This window comes from Meles meles, chromosome X, assembly GCF_922984935.1.
Source record: "Meles meles chromosome X, mMelMel3.1 paternal haplotype, whole genome shotgun sequence".
Classification (NCBI taxonomy): Eukaryota; Metazoa; Chordata; class Mammalia; order Carnivora; family Mustelidae; genus Meles; species Meles meles.
In genome coordinates, this window is record NC_060087.1 from 71,158,207 (window position 1) to 71,175,968 (window position 17,762).

Here is a 17,762-nt window from a genome sequence, read left to right on the forward strand (position 1 = left end):
AAATAACCAATAAAAAATAACTGTGATAAGTTTATCTTAGATTTTATTTTCTTACTTGAAATATTTAAAATAAACTTTAAAATTTAACCATAAAGTATTTTTGGTAAGTCATTTTTTAAAGATTTTTTATTTTTTTTATTTATTTATTTGACACAGAGAGAGCGATCACAAGCAGGCAGAGAAGCAGGCAGAGAGAGAGGAGGAAGCAGGTTCCCTGCTGAGCAGAGAGCCCGATACCAGGCTCGATCCCAGAACCCTGAGATCATGACCTGAGCCGAAGGCAGAGGCTTTAACCCACTGAGCCACCCAGGTGCCCCTTGGTAAGTCATTTTGCTTATCATTTCTAACTCTTAATTTTAAATTCTCAGAGCCAATAGAAATTCAGCTCTTTCAAAATCATTTTAAAAACAGATAGCTTAGGGGCACCTGGGTGGCTCAGTCTGTTAAGCATCTGCCTTCAACTCCGATCATGGTCCCAGGGTCCTGGGATTGAGTGCTACATTGGGCTTCCTACTCAGCAGGGAGTCTGCTTCTCCATCTCCCTCTGCCTGCTGCCTTATGTTCTCTCTCTGTGTCAAATAAACAAATAAAATCTTTAAAATAAAAATACATAGCTTGGATCATTCATATTTTTAAGTATCTTACAAATTCTTGATATTTCATATCTTGCATGGAAATTATCTCAAAGGGTTATTTTTTTCAGTTAAATTCTTAACCACAAATTTTGTCAGCAAGATTAGTCCAACCTAACTTCACAAACCACATTCTTTTTCTTCATTTCTAAAATTTTAATTCCAGAAGAGTTAACATACACTGTCGTATTAGTTTCAGATGTAGTGATTTAACAGTTCCATACATCACCCACTGCACATTGCAACAATGCATTCCATAACACTCATCACCCACTTTATTCATTGCTCCCCACCCCTCCGGCAGGAACCATCACTTCATTCTCTACCATTAAATCTGTCCCCTGATTTGTCTTTTTTTTTCCTTTTCTCATTTGTTTTGTTTCTTAAATTGCACATGAGTGAAATCATGCAAATGGTGGGCATTCATCCTTTCTGATGGCTGAATAATATTCCATTGCATATATGTACCACACCTTTCCTATCCATTCATCTGTTGAAAGGCATCTCAGCTCCTTCCACAGTTTGGCTATTGCGGATATTGCTGCTATGAACACTGGCGTACACGAGCCCCTTCTTTTCACTATGTCTGTATCTTTGGGGTAAATACCCAGTAGTGCAATTGCAAAGTTGTAGGGTAGTTCTATTTTTAACATCTTAAGGAACCTCAGGTACTGTTTTGCAGAGTGGCTGTACTAATTATTGTTACATATGTATTTATTGCCATTTGTTACTTGTTATGTGGTTGTTTTGTAGCCTTTTATTCTGAATCTTTGTTCTTTCATGGTTTGTTGGTTTTCTTTAGTGATATATGTGGTTTCTTCCTTTTGTTTTTGCATATCTAATACTGTTTTTTGATTTGTGGTTACTGTTTAGTTTATATATAACATCTTCTACATATAGCAGTCTATATTAGGCTGATGGTCAGTTAAGGTTGAACTCATTCTTTACTCCTCTCCCTCCCATTTCAGATATTTGTTATCATTTTACATTCTTTTATTTTATGAATATCTTGACTTATTTTTACAAAAATACTTATTTTGACTGTTTTTATGTTTTTTAATTTCTCTACTCTCACTGATGGTATTTGCTTTCCACTCAAATAGTCCCCTTAGTATCTCTCATAGGGCTAGATTAGTGGTCATAAATTCCTTTAGTTTTTATTTGTTTGAGACTCTCTTTATCTCTCCTTATATTCTGAATGATATCCCTGCTAGTTAAGAGTAGTATTCTTGGCTGCAGAGTCTTCCTTTTTTTTTAAAGATTTTATTTATTTATTTGACAGACAGAGATCACAAGCAGGCAGAGAGACAGGCAGAGGGAGAGGGAGAGGGGGAGAAGCAGGCTCCCCACTGAGCAGAGAGCCCGATGTGGGACTCGATCCCAGGACTCTGGAATCATGACCCGAGCCGAAGGCAGCGGCTTAACTGGGCACCCAGGTGCTCCCAGAGTCTTCCTTTTCATCACTTTGAATATAACATGCCACTTCCTTCTAGCCTGCAAAGTTGCTTCTGAGAAATCTGATAGCCTTTTAGTGTTCCTTTTGTATGTAACTGTCTTTTTTCTCTTTCAACCTCTAAAATTCTTTAATTACCACGATTTTTGCCATTTTAAGTCCTATGTTTCTTGGTGTGTACCTCTTGTCACCCTGTATTTTCTTTTTTTATTTTTTTCAACCTGTATATGCAACTTACTTTTACTCCAACATCCCTTGTACTCTCATAAAATTGAAAAAAAAAAAAAAGCCAACAAAACGGTGTCTTATTTTTATGCTGTTTTGAAACCAAGAATTTTATTTGCAGAAAGTTATGAAAAACTCCTCTCTGAAGGCATAAAGAATTAGATTATGGATGCTGTTAATCTTAAAAAGAATTTAATGGGTAAGAATATTCAGCTCAAATAAGTGAGACCACATGATACTTGACTCTCTCTGCTCACTTATTTATGGAGCATAACAACGAACACGGAGGACATAGGGAGATGGAGAGGAGAGGGAGTTGAGGGAAACTGGAAGGGGAGATGAACCATGAGAGACTATGGACTCTGAAAAACAACCAGAGGGTTTTGAAGGGGCGGGGGGGGTGGGAGGTTGAGGAACCAGGTGGTGGGTAATAGGGAGGGCACGTACTGCATGGAGCACTGGGTGTGGTGCAAAAACAACGAACAATGTTATGCTGAAAATAAACAAATAAAAAAAATCAGCTGATTAGCAACCTTAAAAAAAAATATTCAGCTCAATTTCTGAAACCTACATAATACAGCCAAAATTTCCCAATAATTTATTTTAGTCATACTAAGTGTTACAAGGCTTTAAAATAAAGAAAATCAAACACACTGTTCCTTAAAAAAATGTACAACCTAATAATGTAAAAACTGAAATGATGATGACATTTTGGGGTTTTGTTTATTTATTTATTTTAAATAAACATATACTGCATTATCAGCCCCAGGGGTACAGGTCTGTGAATCGCCAGGTTTACACACTCCACAGTACTCACCATAGCACATACCCTCCGCAATGTCCATAACCCCACCACCCTCTCCCTACACCTCTCCCCCATCCCCCCTGAGTTTGTTTTGTGACATTAAGAGTCTCCTTGGGTTTGTCTCCCTCCCGATCCCATCTTGTTTCATTTATTCTTTTCCTACTCCCCTAACGACCCCCCCATTGCATCTCTGCTTCCTCATATCAGGGAGATCATATGATAATTGTCTTTCTCCAATTGACTTATTTCGCTAAGCATAATACCCTCTAGTTCCATCCACACCATTGCAAATGGCAAGATTTCATTTCGTTTCATGGCTGCATAGTATTCCATTGTATATATATACCACTTATTCTTTATCCATTCATCTGTTGAAGGACATCTAGGTTCTTTCCATAGTTTGGCTATTGTGGACATTGCTGCTATAAACATTTGGGTGCACGTGCCCCTTCGGATCACTACGTTTGTATCTTTAGGGTAAACACCCAGTAGTGCAATGGCTGGGTAGTAAAGTAGCTCAATTTTCAACTTTTTGAAGAACCTTCTTGCTGTTTTCCAGAGTGGTTGCACCAGCTTGCATTCCCACCAAAAGTGTAGGAGGGTTCCCCTTTCTCTATATCCTCACCAGCATCTGTCATTTCCTGACTTGTTAATTTTAGCCATTCTGACTGGTGTGAGGTAGTAGCTCATTGTGGTTTTGATTTGTATTTCCCTGATGCCCAATGATGTGGAGCACTTTTTCATGTGTCTGTTGGACATCAGGATGTCTTCTTTGCAGAAATGTCTGTTCATGTCCTCTGCCCATTTCGTGATTGGATTGTTTGTTCTTTGGGTGTTGAGTTTGATAAGTTCTTTATAGATTTTGGATACTAGCCCTTTATCTGATATGTCGTTTGCAAATATCTTCTCCCATTCTGTCAGTTGTCTTTTGGTTTTGTTAACTGTTTCCTTTGCTGTGCAAAAGCTTTTGATCTTGATGAAGTCCCAATAGTTCATTTTTACCCTTGCTTCCCTTGCCTTTGGCGATGTTCCTAGGAAGATGTTGCTGCACCTGAGGTCGAAGAGGTTGCTGCCTGTGTTCTCCTCAAGGATTTTGATGGATTCCTTTCTCACACTGAGGTCCTACATCCATTTTGAGTCTATTTTCGTGTGTGGTGTAAGGAAATGGTCCAATTTCATTTTTCTGCATGTGGCCGTCCAATTTTCCCAACACCATTTGTTGAAGAGGCTCTCTTTTTTCCATTGGACATTCTTTCCTGCTTTGTCGAAGATTAGTTGACCATAGAGTTAAAGGTCCATTTCTGGGCTCTCTATTCTGTTCCATTGATCTATGTGTCTGTTTTTGTGCCAGTACCATACTGTCTTGATGATGACAGCTTTGTAATAGAGCTTGAAGTCTGGAACTGTGATGCCACCAACGTTGGCTTTCTTTTTCAATATTCCTTTGGCTATTCGAGGTCTTTTCTGCTTCCGTATAAATTTTAGGATTATTTGTTCCATTTCTTTAAAAAAAATGGATGGTATTTTGATAGGGATTACATTAAATGTGTAGATAGCTTTAGGTAACATAGACATTTTCACATTATTTGTTCTTCCAATCCAGGAGCATGGAACATTTTTCCATTTCTTTGTGTCTTCCTCAACTTCTTTCATGAGTACTTTATAGTTTTTTGAGTATAGATTCTTTGCCTCTTTCGTTAGGTTTATTCCTAGGTATCTTATGGTTTGGGGTGCAATTGTAAATGGGACTGACTCCTTAATTTCTCTTTCTTCTGTCTTGTTGTTGGTATAAAGAAATGCAACTGATTTCTGTGCATTGGTTTTATATTCTGACACTTTACTGAATTCCTGTACAAGTTCTAGAAGATTTGGAGTGGAGTCTTCTGGGTTTTCCACATATAGTATCATATCATCTGCAAAGAGTGAGAGTTTGACTTCTTTGGATATTTTGTTTCTATCAGATTAAAGAGATAGACTCTAAAGTTATAAAATTTATTCATTTGGGATTAGTCCCCAAGCCAACAGCCTAATTAAATGTCATTCTCTTCAGAGATGCTGTTATTTCTAGAAAAACAGCCATGCTAGAGTCCTCTTAATAATACCTCTATAACACAGAACCTGGTAGTTTCAATAAAACTGCTGAAGTCAGCTTTACATTATCTAGTCAAACCCATGTTTCACAGGGACTACTAATATGTTTCTGTTAAAACTGTCACATAAGTTATTATTTATCTTGCTATTCTGAACAATCTCAATGAAAATAATGAGAAAAGGCCTAGTTTTAAAATTTTACTATCACTACAATACCAATTTATATCTTCTGCCATATTTGAGCATACAAATCAGCAAGTTGGAAGTTAAATATACAAAATCAAGTATCACTGAATTGAGAGCTATCACTGGCAGCTTGAAGGGTGACTTGCTAACCGAGAAAACCAACCTCTAGAAACCTCATTATTTTAACACCAATGCAGCAAGTTCAAAAAATTAAGATACCCAAATCCAAAGACAATCCATTAGTAAAAGTAAGCTTCTTTCACATATAGCAAAAATGATTTTAGAAGAACTCTAAATAAAAGAGGGACATATACCCAAACATAATAATCCTCTCCAACTGCCATAATCAAATGCCAGGAGTAAGAGAAGGTACTTAAAACAAGAATAAGACATGAACTGAACTGTCATACATACTGTGACTTGATTCTTGACAACTGATTTAAATACAAGAGAATATATTAATATTTTTTAAACTATCAATCTTTTTAAGAAGCAGTGTGGAAAGGAACTATCAGTTAATCTAAGTAATAATACCCTAGGAGTATAGAATTAAAACATTAATATCCCAGAAAGATGAAATTTAAGAAAAGCTTTCAACAAGCCTAAATTTGTTGGTCTTTTTGACCTATGGTCCTTTCAGATATTTCCTCATGACTATGCAAGAATGGATGTATACAGTTAATTGGTTTTCAGTTATCAAGGTGGAAACCTAGAACATGAATCAAATGATCCATATCTAGTAACAAACGTAACACCTTACATATAAACAGGCATTTAAAATAATCTGCTTAATAAATGCATGCAAAACATATTTAGAACTAATTAAAGCCAATCTCCTTACCATCATGCTTTAAGTTTGGCAAATGATAAATTATTATGAGTTGAACTAAGCATATCACTATTATATACACATTAGAATGTATTTGTGAAACATTTGAATTTTTAAAACTTTGGTTCGGTGACAGAGAAACAGATTCCCTAGTTACTATCCAGGCAGGAATATGTTTACCCTGATTGGTTGAAATCAGAGCCAGTGACTTTGATAGTTTTTAATAGCTCCACCGTATTCCCAATGCCAAGACACTGGCCATCTTGCCAATCTCGTATGAGCTACACCATAAGCTTTGGAAAGTCTACTTTCAAAGGATACATACATATATATGTACAGATGAATGCATGCATAGACACGACATGTCAGTAACATGGCATTCTTTGGTAGTAATCTTCTCATTGTAATAACCTCTTATAGATATATGAGGTCCATGTACTTTCATTAAAATAATACCTTCAGAAATGTGAAACAAGTTTAAAATGTCCATTGATTTATTTATCAGGATAAAAAAGTACTTTGTTTAGGACACCTAAATTTTAGAATCATTTTGTTAAAGCAACAAAACTTTATTATTCTTCTCAAACATTATGTACAAAGCACAACCATTTAACTTCTCAAAATAATCAGATATACATTACTTTCCATCTTATATATGAGGAAACTGAAGACCTTAATTGGTTTCTATAATTTTCTCTGATTTAAGTTAAGCATATTTGTGTGGACCTATTTCTGGGTTCCCTATTTTATTCTATCGATCTATGCATCTATGCTTTCATCAATCTCACACTGTCTTAATTACTTGCAATAATACAGTAAACCTTAAAATCCCATATAGAGTGATTTCTTACATTTTAGTCTTCATTTTCAAAATGTTTTAGATATTTTAAGTCCTGTATAATTTTGAGTATATATGGTTATTAAATCAGATCTGATTTACCGATCTGATATGATGACCAACAATTTGTCTACATCCTCTGCTTATCTTTAATATTGTCCTTATGGTGGGGAAAGACAACAATGCACAGAGGAAAGGGCATGAAACTATTAAAATGATCTACATTCAAATTCCAAATATGCCTCCCATTAATTTCTATGTATTTTTCTTATCTGTTAAAAAGACGCCTTTTTTCTTACTAAGCTATTTTGAAAAGTGAATACAACTGAAGATATAATACATGTTCAATAAATGTCATATTTTTCTCTATTAAGTTTAAAAACATTTAAGATGGAATGGATTTCAATGTCTTTTCAGGTTAAAAAAACTGCATTAGGTGTTAGAATTGCTATATTTCCTCTTAAAGTCTGTCTCCAACCACTTTATAGGAGAAGCAAATAAATCCTATAGTAAGAATAATTATCCAAAACCTTTGAATATCCAAGGCCTATAGAATATTTATAGAATATTTACTGGGATATTTTATTTAAAATAGAGTCAATATCTTCTGATTTAGCTGCTAATAAGGTACACAGATCACTTAACCTCCACATCAAGGCTAAGCAATATCAAAAATCAGCTAGGACACTTATATTTTGTTTTTCCTCTGTGGGAAAGCTTGTTCCTCAAAACTACACAGCAAGAGCATACAAGACAGCTAAAATATTCCCAATACGCCAGCCATACCTTAAAACAACAAAATGAAATGTACAGAAAAGCCTTAAAATTAATGGAAAATTTATTTTAGAGCTAACTGCTAGCTTTTAACTGATATTGCTTATTATTGTTGTTGTTGGATAATGAGAACAATATGACTATTTCTCTTTTTACTTTGGTTCTTTATCCTTGGCTGTACACCATAATCATCTGGGGAATGATGCCCAGGCCCCCACCAGATCAGTAAAATACCAGTCTCTCCGAGGCAGTAGCATGGACAATGATTTTAAAATTCCCAGGTATGTATGACATACAGTCAGAGTCGAGTACTATCATTCCAGGGAAACTCAAAGCCAAATTTGCAGTTCAACTATATTTTAAGTGTATAATAGACCCTTACAGCCTGTTTACCTGTCTTCTATTTCACTCTCCAACCCCATTCTCTGTCCTTTCCATACATCTCTCACTTTATGTTTTTCCTTATCCTGAATATCAAAATAGTTTTGTTGTTGGATAATATTTCCTATAAACCATCTCAAAAATTTTGTGAAATGAAGTAAAGTATAAGTAAAATTCTCTCTCACTCGTGCATGCAGATGCACACACACCAACACACACACACACACACACACACACACACACACACAGCAGAACCTATGTATAGACACAAGTTGAAACCTAGCAGCAAAATCAGTTACATAGAATGCTTCCAGGGCAATTCAAAAAACATTTCTATTATTTACAAAAACCCCATTAAGCTTAGCTCTAAGTCTCTCCCCCTTCCAACTCCTTTGTTACTTCTCACCTAAAAACAAACCAGAAGAAAACAAAATACACAAAGAAAGAAAACTAGCAGTAAGAATAGTAAATAAGGGGCGCCTGGGTGGCTCAGTGGGTTAAAGCCTCTGCCTTCGGCTCAGGTCATGATCCCAGGGTCCTGGGATCGAGCCCCGCATGGGGCTCTCTGCTCTGCAGGGAGCCTGCTTCCTCCTCTCTCTCTGCCTGCCTCTCTGCCTAGTTGTGATTTCTGTCAAATAAATAAAAAATATTAAAAAAATAGTAAATAATATTTGAAAATAACATACATGTGTAAACATTATATAACAAATTCTGACAAAGTACTAAAAGGCTTACCTCTATACTCCAAGTGCTTACCAGATCTTCAGAACTGCTGCTAAAGACAATGACAGCATCCACCAATAAAGAAATTTTCAGGAAGGGCAAAAAATCTTCTGTTTCCTTCTCAAAATTATAGATCAAGGAGACTATAAAGAGGGATGGTATTGAAACAACAATATGGTCCACAATAGCAACAGCACTAAGTTAGGCCTAATTATTAGCTCTCTTGATGAAATAATCAAGGTAGGGAAATAAAAGGTCCTTTCCTGAAGGAACTAACTGGAATATTTCCAGACCAGACTGGTTTAAAGGAAAACAGCTTTGGAGTAAACTGGGAAGGTACCTGTGGTGTAGCAAGCAAAACGTTTTTGGCCCCTTCCCCTTCCTATTCCAAATAAACCTGGTGAAAGCCTGTAAGAAATAAAGGTGTCCTTATTCTCTTTTCTACATCCCAGAAAGCAACACTGACCACTATTTTCAGAACAGCCCTCTGCACCCAGGGGCTGCCGACTATTGAAAATGAATATTGACGAAGCAAGAATTACAGGTCCAAGGATCATTTTAAAAGCGTGAAAAGGTCCCCCCCTTTGATAAGTAATTAATAAATTTGCCTGTAGTAATAAAAATTTTATGCACACAAAGAAAGAGTGGTTTTCTCTTGTTCAAGACAATATTCTCCTCAAGAGAGGAGAAAGTTCATCTAGCTATCTCCCTATGCTACAAAGATCTACTTATCTTGGTGTTAGTTCAGTGGCTAACACAGATACTTAGATTGGCTGGCATGCATTAAATGTCTGTTAAATTAAGTCCTATCAAAACACTCCTGATACCTGTCATTTTATTCTTCCCTCTACTTCTAATCAGTTGCTAAGTTCTAATTAGTTTATCTCTGCAAGTTCTAGCCCATCAGTCCTCTCTTTTCTTCCCCTTTTGCCCTAGTTTTAAAATCTCACTATTATTTCTACTAATACAATAGCTTCCTAGTTGGTATTCTCCACTTTCAGCCTTTCCTCCACTCTAACCTATCCTCCACTCTGACATCAGTTATTTCTCAAAGCATAGATCTGGTTATATTACTCATTGCCTTGACAAACTTTAGTAGCTCCTCTTTATAAATTAGCACTGAACCCCTAAACTAGCTTCAAAAATCCCACATAAGCCTACCTTCAGTACATCCCCTACCTCACTTTATACTATGTCTTCACTCTCGTATCAGACTTATATGCTAGCAATATTAGATTTTTTCATTCCTCCCAAGAATGCCTCCATGTGTTTGCTTATATTGTCCCCATCCGCCTGAAATATATTCATCTGTCTGGAAATTATTATCCAGTCTCTAATGCCCTGTTCAAATTCCACCTTTTTAACAAGGCATTGCCAGATCTACCCCTAAATTATTACCACAACCACCTCATCGTTACTGTCTTGTAACTCAAAGAATGAGTTTCCACACACGTATATCTTGCCTACCTACATGTAAACCCATGGGAGTAGGCTGAGACTCAGGGTGGTACATCTTTAGACATTTCCTATTACAGTACTGCACTGCCTTGTAACCTACAAACACTTGATAAGCTGAACCGATTCCTACCATGGCAAAAGTTCTGAAAGGAAAAAAAAAAAAGTAAAAAGTAAATGTTGATGACAGACTTCAAAAGCCAGTTGCAGCAAATGGAATTGTCTCTTACTCCTCATAGTGGTCCTAACTTCGTATTTTATCCCTGAATCACTCTATCTGTGGTTGCAAATATGATTACTATACTTCAATGAAATGCTCAGATACAGGAAAGAAGTCTTAAAAACACTGCTCATAAGCTGGGGGCTATGACCGTGGCTATCTAAATCCCAAGGTTTTGATATAGGTGACAATAATTCAGAGTCTAAGGGCAGGGAAAGGAGGGAAAGGGGAATTATGACGACTATGGGAAAAGAGAAGGACCTACTATGTACTAGAGACCTACTACAGGCAAAGCACCTCTTATTTATTGTTAACTTTGAGTTTTTTTAAAACAAAAATAGTCATGGTTAATGTGATGAGACAGTTATACCCTTTTCAGTTAAATTGTATTCACTACCTATAAAACAACTCCCAGAATTTTGTAATTGAACAGACTATCTTGTCCAAGAAATTAAGCTAGACACATTTCTGTTGCTATCCTACACACCCTCATCTGAACAAAAAACCCAAAGCATCAAAGGCTAATTATTTATGCATCATACTGCTATAAAAACTAAAAACAAAATTTGCTGGTTGAGCTGAAATAACAATGAATTTATTTCCACCCTTCTATAAAACAATTGCATCATGGAAGACATATGCCCTCATTTTTTGTATTTTTTTTAAAGATTTTTTATTTACTTATTTGACAGAGAGAGATCACAAGTAGGCAGAGAGGCAGGCAGAGAGGCAGGCAGAGAGAGAGGGAAGCAGGCTTGCTGCTGAGCAGAGAGCCCGATGCGGGACTCGATCCCAGGACCCTGAGATCATGACCTGAGCCGAAGGCAGCGGCTTTAACCACTGAGCCACCCAGGCGCCCCTGCCCTCATTTTTTGTACTGATACAGTTTCATTTTGTTTTGTTTTCAAAACAGGGGCGCCTGGGTAGCTCAGTGGGTTAAAGCCTCTGCCTTCAGCTCAGGTCATGATCTCAGGGTCCTGGGATTGAGGCCCACATCAGGCTCTCTGCTCAGCAGGGCGTCTGCTTCCTCCTCTCTCTCTGCCAGTCTCTCTGCCTCCTGTGATCTCTGTCTGTCAAATAAATAAATAAAATATTTAAAAAACAAACAAAACAAATAACTGTATTAAGCCCAGTAATGAATGAATTTGTTTACATAACAATGCTTGAGGATTTTTCTTCCCCATTTACAGATGAAGAAACTTAGCCTCAAGGAAGTTAGGTAAGTTGCCCTGGGTCACATACCTAGTATGACTTGAAAGTGAGACTAGAACCCAGATTAATAAACCTACAAATCCCACGTTCTTTCCTCTATTACTATAGAGTCTCATTAAATTAAAACTAGCCCTTTTTCCTAATCTGCCATATATTTGCCATTCTGGTTAAATATTTCGATTCTTTGCCTTTAATCCCAAACCGGTTTTTTTTTATCAGCGAACTTTTTACTCTCAAAATTAACTTCTTTAAACAAAGGTAGTGTTTAGGCTAAAGAAATAATATAAAAGTACCAATTGCAAAAATGAAGATGGTAGCATAGTAGGAAGACCCTAGGTTTGTCTCCTCCCTAGAACACAACTAAATGACTATCAAGTCATTCTGAATATCCCAGAAAAACAACCTGAAGAATGATAGAACTCTACAATGGAAGGGAGAGAAGAAGCCACATCAAAGAAGAAGAGAGGAAGTCAGAAGACATGGTTTATGGGAGAAACAGATTGCTGGTGCTGTGTAGGGGAGGGAACCATGGTACTAGAGAAAGGTGAGAGAAAGAGTGGAGCACACAGGGGAACTCATAAGGAAAACACTTCCCCGAAGCCACTGGCTGGAAAAACGAGAGGAGCTGATGTTCATGAGTTTTTGCAACCAGCAGGACTTGAAGACTGGAGTTTTAAAGGTCAGCAGTCTAGTCTAGGATAAAGCCCTGAAGATGCTATGCTCCTCCTGGAGAGAGGCAGGCAAACAATCCCAGGGGCAGACAAAGTGGAAAGAGTGAGCTGAGGAACTGCCTGGGTCATACATTGGGGAGATTATCAGCTCTTCTAGGAGCCCATGAGAGATAGCATTCGCAGACATGCCTCCTCTCCATGTTCCTCTCCCATCCCTCAGCATAAACACAGAGCCACCTGCCGAGGGCAGTTGGCCCCCCACCCCGTACTCTGGCACAACTGCACTTTCAGGTCAAGCCTCCCTCAATCCCAGCACAATGAAACACTCCCAGAGGGCTGACACAGACCACTGATGACATCATCCCCCTAGAGCCTGGAGTTCTGAAAGTCCCCAGGGTTGGCTGGGATAGAACCTAGAGTCTCTACTGCTTCTGGAAAGAAGGCAGTAAAACAGCTCCAAAACAGACAGCACGCAGATAGCGATCTGCAGGGGTACATGGGACACACAGCAAGGAGAGTATTTGCTCCTCCTGGGGTGACTCCCTGAAAGCAGCAAGCACAGAGACCCCACTCCAGGAACAAAGGAGCTGGAGGACACCATTTTCCTCCGCCATTCCTCAGCATAAACAGAGGACCACCTTCTGTACCACAGAGACAATACCCGTGGTCTAACTTGTTTACACCAGGTTCCACACCCCTTACTCTGCTGGTACAGACCTTTAAGGTAAAGTTTGCCTCTGTCCCAGTGCAGTGGGCCTCTTCTCCAGAAGACCAGCAGAAATCCCTGCCCAGGGGTGCCTGGGTGGCTCAGTGGATTAAGCCGCTGCCTTCGGCTCAGGGTCCTGGGATCCTCTCTCTCTGCCTCTCTCTCTGCCTCTCTCTCTGCCTGCCTCTCTGCCTACTTGTGATCTCTCTCTCTGTCAAAGAAATAAATAAAATCTTAAAAAAAAAAAAAGAAATCCCTGCCCATACCCACCTCCTCTCCCAACCAGAGAGATTTTTAAAAAATATTTTATTTATTTGATAGGGAGAGATATCACAAGTAGGCAGAGAGGCAGGCAGAGAGAGAGGGAAGAAGCAGGCTCCCTGCTGAGCAGAGAGCCCAATGTAGGGCTCGATCCCAGGACCCTGAGATCATGACCTGAGCCGAAGGCAGAGGCTTTAACCTACTGAGCTACCCAGGTGCCCCAACCAACCAGAGAGATTTGCAAGACTTCATTACTAGAAGTAGCATCAGGACTCATTTATCAAGCAGACCAGAGCACACCTAGTTAAAACTCAACACACATGGGCCAAGGACCAAACACTGCCTACTGCAGGCAAGGAGAGCCTCTGCAGACAGTAATGAAACAGCAGCCAAAACACACCAGCAGAGCACATACAGCACACACCAGAGACAATCCCTAAAGTACCAGACCCTGGACACAATATGAACTCTTCTGCATAAAAACATTACTCTCAGGATCAGGAAACATAAAAGGCTTTTCTAACACAGAGAAGACAGAGACAAAGACTTATCCCAAATGAGAGAACAAGATAAGGTCATGGCAAAAGATCTAAGTGAAACAGATGTTTACATAACATGCCTGATGGAGAATTTAAAACATAAGGATACTTGCTGGGCTAGAGAAAAGGATGATAGACTTTAGGGAGGTCATTATGCAGAGATTAAAAAAAATTTAAAAAAAAACAGCCAGAAATGAAAAATTCAGTAACCGAGATCTGAAACAGACTAGATGAAGAGAACACAAAGAAGCAATAAAGGAATAAATAAGTGATTAGAAAGGAAAAAAGAAAGGAAAAGAAAAGAAAAGGAAAAAAATGAAGCTGAATAAAAGAGAGAATTATGGAATATGAGAATAGACTAGGGAACTCTGACTCCATGAACAGGAGTCCTGGAAGAAGAAGAGGGAAAAAAAAAGGGGGACAGGAAATTTATTTCAGGAAATAATGGCTGAAAACCTCCCTAATGTGGGGAGAAACAAGATGGCAGAGAAGTAGGAGACCCTGTTTCAACCGGACCCCTGAAGTGAGCTAATTATCTACCAGAACACTCACATCACAACCAGGAAATCAGCCTGAGATGTAGGATTATACACTGCTGGATCTCTACAGGGACAGAAGACTCCAGGGGACAGGTAAAGTGGAGTGGGAATGCTTGGACTGATATTGGAGGATAAACAGAAGGGGGAGGGAGCCACCAGAAGCAACCCATTGGAAAGTAATACCCCAATACAAGTGCCCTGTGACTGGGGAACTGGGACCAGCGTTAACTTGGAGTCTGGTTAAAAGCACTCAAAAAAAGCAAAAGATCTTAAGGGGCAACTGATGGAATCAGGCAGTCATGAGCACGGGCCTATGCCCAGGGTCGCAGGATGGTCACTGCTGGCGACCACACATGCCAGAGAGAGTGCAGTGGAGCCTCCAGGTCCTGGTTTCTGAGCCTTTCCGCTGCTTACACCACCACTCTGGCTGGGCGCACACCCACTGCACCTGAGAGAACCTGGTGTGGGTGCCCGCCGGCAGTCTCTAGGACCACAGCCTTCCGAGACTGGCTGAGGGGTCTGAGTGCTCCCAGCCCACGCCTCAGAGAACCCGGAGCTGTCTCTGGTCAGAGTCCCTCACCTGCAGCCTTCCGAGACCTGCAAGGATGCAGGATCTGAGCACACCCTGCGTAAACCTGGACTCCAGACAGCAGTCTCCGGAAAGGCAGCCAATGAAAGCAGGAACCCTGGACCAATATCGCTCATGGTTTTAGTGGCACAGGGGTGCAGAGACAAGCAGGGGCCTCAGGCGACCACTGAGATGGTGGCAGGGGGTACACACCTACTTGGGAAGGTTGCAGTATTCAGCGGAGGTGGCAGAGGGGTGAGTCTGTGTGTTCTGGACCACCCAGAGGGGAACAGTATGAGGCTTCTCTCTGAGGCGGAAGTCTGGGTACAGACACTTGACTTTGCACTAAGCCTATGAAAAGTCACAAAAAGTCACCAAAGAACAAAACCCTCCAGAGAACAAAAGCCTGTAAAACCAGGCCCTTGATAGCCCACAGGGCCACTGAACCCAAGCAAGATTGATGAGAAAACAATGTAACAGGCCCCTCCCTCAGAAGAGAAGCCAAAAGAACAAGAGGACAAATAACACAGGGTCCCCATAAAACTGTAAACCCACAACAGGGGAAAACAATATATTATGCTCCCAGTAATGCTCTAAAACCTGTATATTTCATAGATACAACTTTTCTTTCCTTTTTTTTAATTTGTTCTCATGATTCTTGTTCTTTTAATTTTCTTAACCTATTTACCATAGGTTTAATACAACATATTCCATAATAAGTTTTTTTTTAAGATTTTATTTATTTGACACAGAGAGAGAGATCACAAGTAGGCAGAGAGGCAGGCAGAGAGAGAGGACAAAGCAGGCTCCCTGCTGAGCAGAGAGCCCGATGTGGGGCTCCATCCCAGAACCCTGAGATCATGACCCGAGCTGAAGGCAGAGGCTTAACCCACTGAACCACCCAGGCCCCCCCATAATAAGTTTTTAACTTGAACTTTTTTCATACATATCCCGTGTTTCTTTTTCTCTTTCAGTTTTTTAATATACATAAAGATATAGGCTTCAAGGTAATCCTTTTTTCCCTATTCAATACTACCCCTATATATAAACCAGTTTTAATTTCCCTGCATCTCTGGAAAGTTGAGTCCTTTAACAAAGATATCAAGATACACCCAGGAAGAACGGAAATAACCTTCCTCACTCATATCAAGGATTTATAACCACCCTCCCATCTTATTCTTCTCTCAGTGTTTCTGTGAATTTGTTTTGTTCTGGTATTATATAAATCTTATTCTTTTTTAAAAAAATATATTATTTACTTGACAGAGAGAGAGAGAGATAACAAGTAGGCAGAGAGGCAGACAGAGAGAGAGAGGAGGAAGCAGGATCCCTGCTGAGCAGAGAGCCCATTGCAGGGCTCAATCCCAGGACCCTGAGATCATGACCTGAGCCGAAGGCAGAGGCTTCACCCACTGAGCCACTCAGGCGCCCCCTATAAATCTTATTCTTGAGGTTGATTTTGCTAAGTTCTTCTTTTTTCTCCTGTCATTTACTTTGTTAGTCTTTTTGTTTCTTCACTTTTGTTTATGTACCTTATAAATCTTACTTTGGGGGCTCATTTTGGTGGGGTTCACTGTTCTTCTTTCTCGTTCTCTTTTTTTCTTTCTTCTTAATGGTGACTACTGATTCCTCCAAAACCTTCAAGTGTACACCTTGCCTAGATCACGGTTGATATTTTAGCTATATATCCCCTCAATCACTTCTCACCAAAATGACTAGGAGGAGGCACACCCAAAAAAGGAAAAACTCAGAGACTGTACCCTCTCCATCAGAACTACTGGATATGGAGATAAACAATATGTCGGAAAGGGAATTCAGGGTAACAAACAGGCAATGCCTACATTGGAGAAAACTGTTAGTGACAATATAGAATCTCTAAGGGCAGAAGTAAGAGCCAATCTGGCAGAAGTTAAAAATGCTATCAATGAGATCCAATCTAATCTAAATACTCTAACAGCTAGGGTAACCGAGGGAGAAGATCAAATTAGTGATCTAGAAGACAAACTAATAGAAATAAAGGATGAGGAGGAGGCCTGGAGAAAACAGCTTAGAAGCCATGAAAACAGAATTATGGAAATAAATAACACCATGAAACATTTCAATGTGAGAATTACTGGGATCCCTGAGTGGGTACAGAAAGGGAGAAGACTAGAAGATACAGTTGAACAAATTCTGGATGAGAGTTGCCCTAATCTGGGGAATGGAACAAGTGTTCCTGTCCTAGAGGCAGAAAAACACTCCCTAAGATCAACAAATCTAGAAAGTCCTCAGACAATAAATCATGAAATTCACAAATCATAATTTTAGACAAGAGGTCCTAAGGGCAGCTAAGGGGAAGAGATTCCTTATGTACAGAGAAAGTACCATCAGAATAACAGCATACCTGTCCAGAGAAACCTGGCAAGCCAGAAAGAGCAGGCAAGACATATGCAGGGCACTAAATGAGAAGAACATGCAGCCAAGAATACTTTATCCAGCAAGGCTGACATTCAGAATGGATGGAAAGATAAAGAGCTTCCAAGACCAGCAAGGTTCTGGCACTATTACTTGGTCCAAGTCGGCACTACAAGAAATATTTGGGGGGGGGGGGGTTCTATAAAAGAAGAAAGAACCCAAGAGTGACATAGAACAGAAATTTACAGAGGCAATCTATA

The 17,762-nt window shown here is 39.3% G+C and overlaps 1 protein-coding gene across 1 annotated transcript in view; it reads right to left on the reverse strand.

Annotated features, from left to right (window-relative positions):
* The window catches only part of RPS6KA6 (ribosomal protein S6 kinase A6), a 170,959-nt gene that overhangs the window by 138,180 nt on the left and 15,017 nt on the right, over positions 1–17,762 (reverse strand). The window lies entirely within an intron of this gene.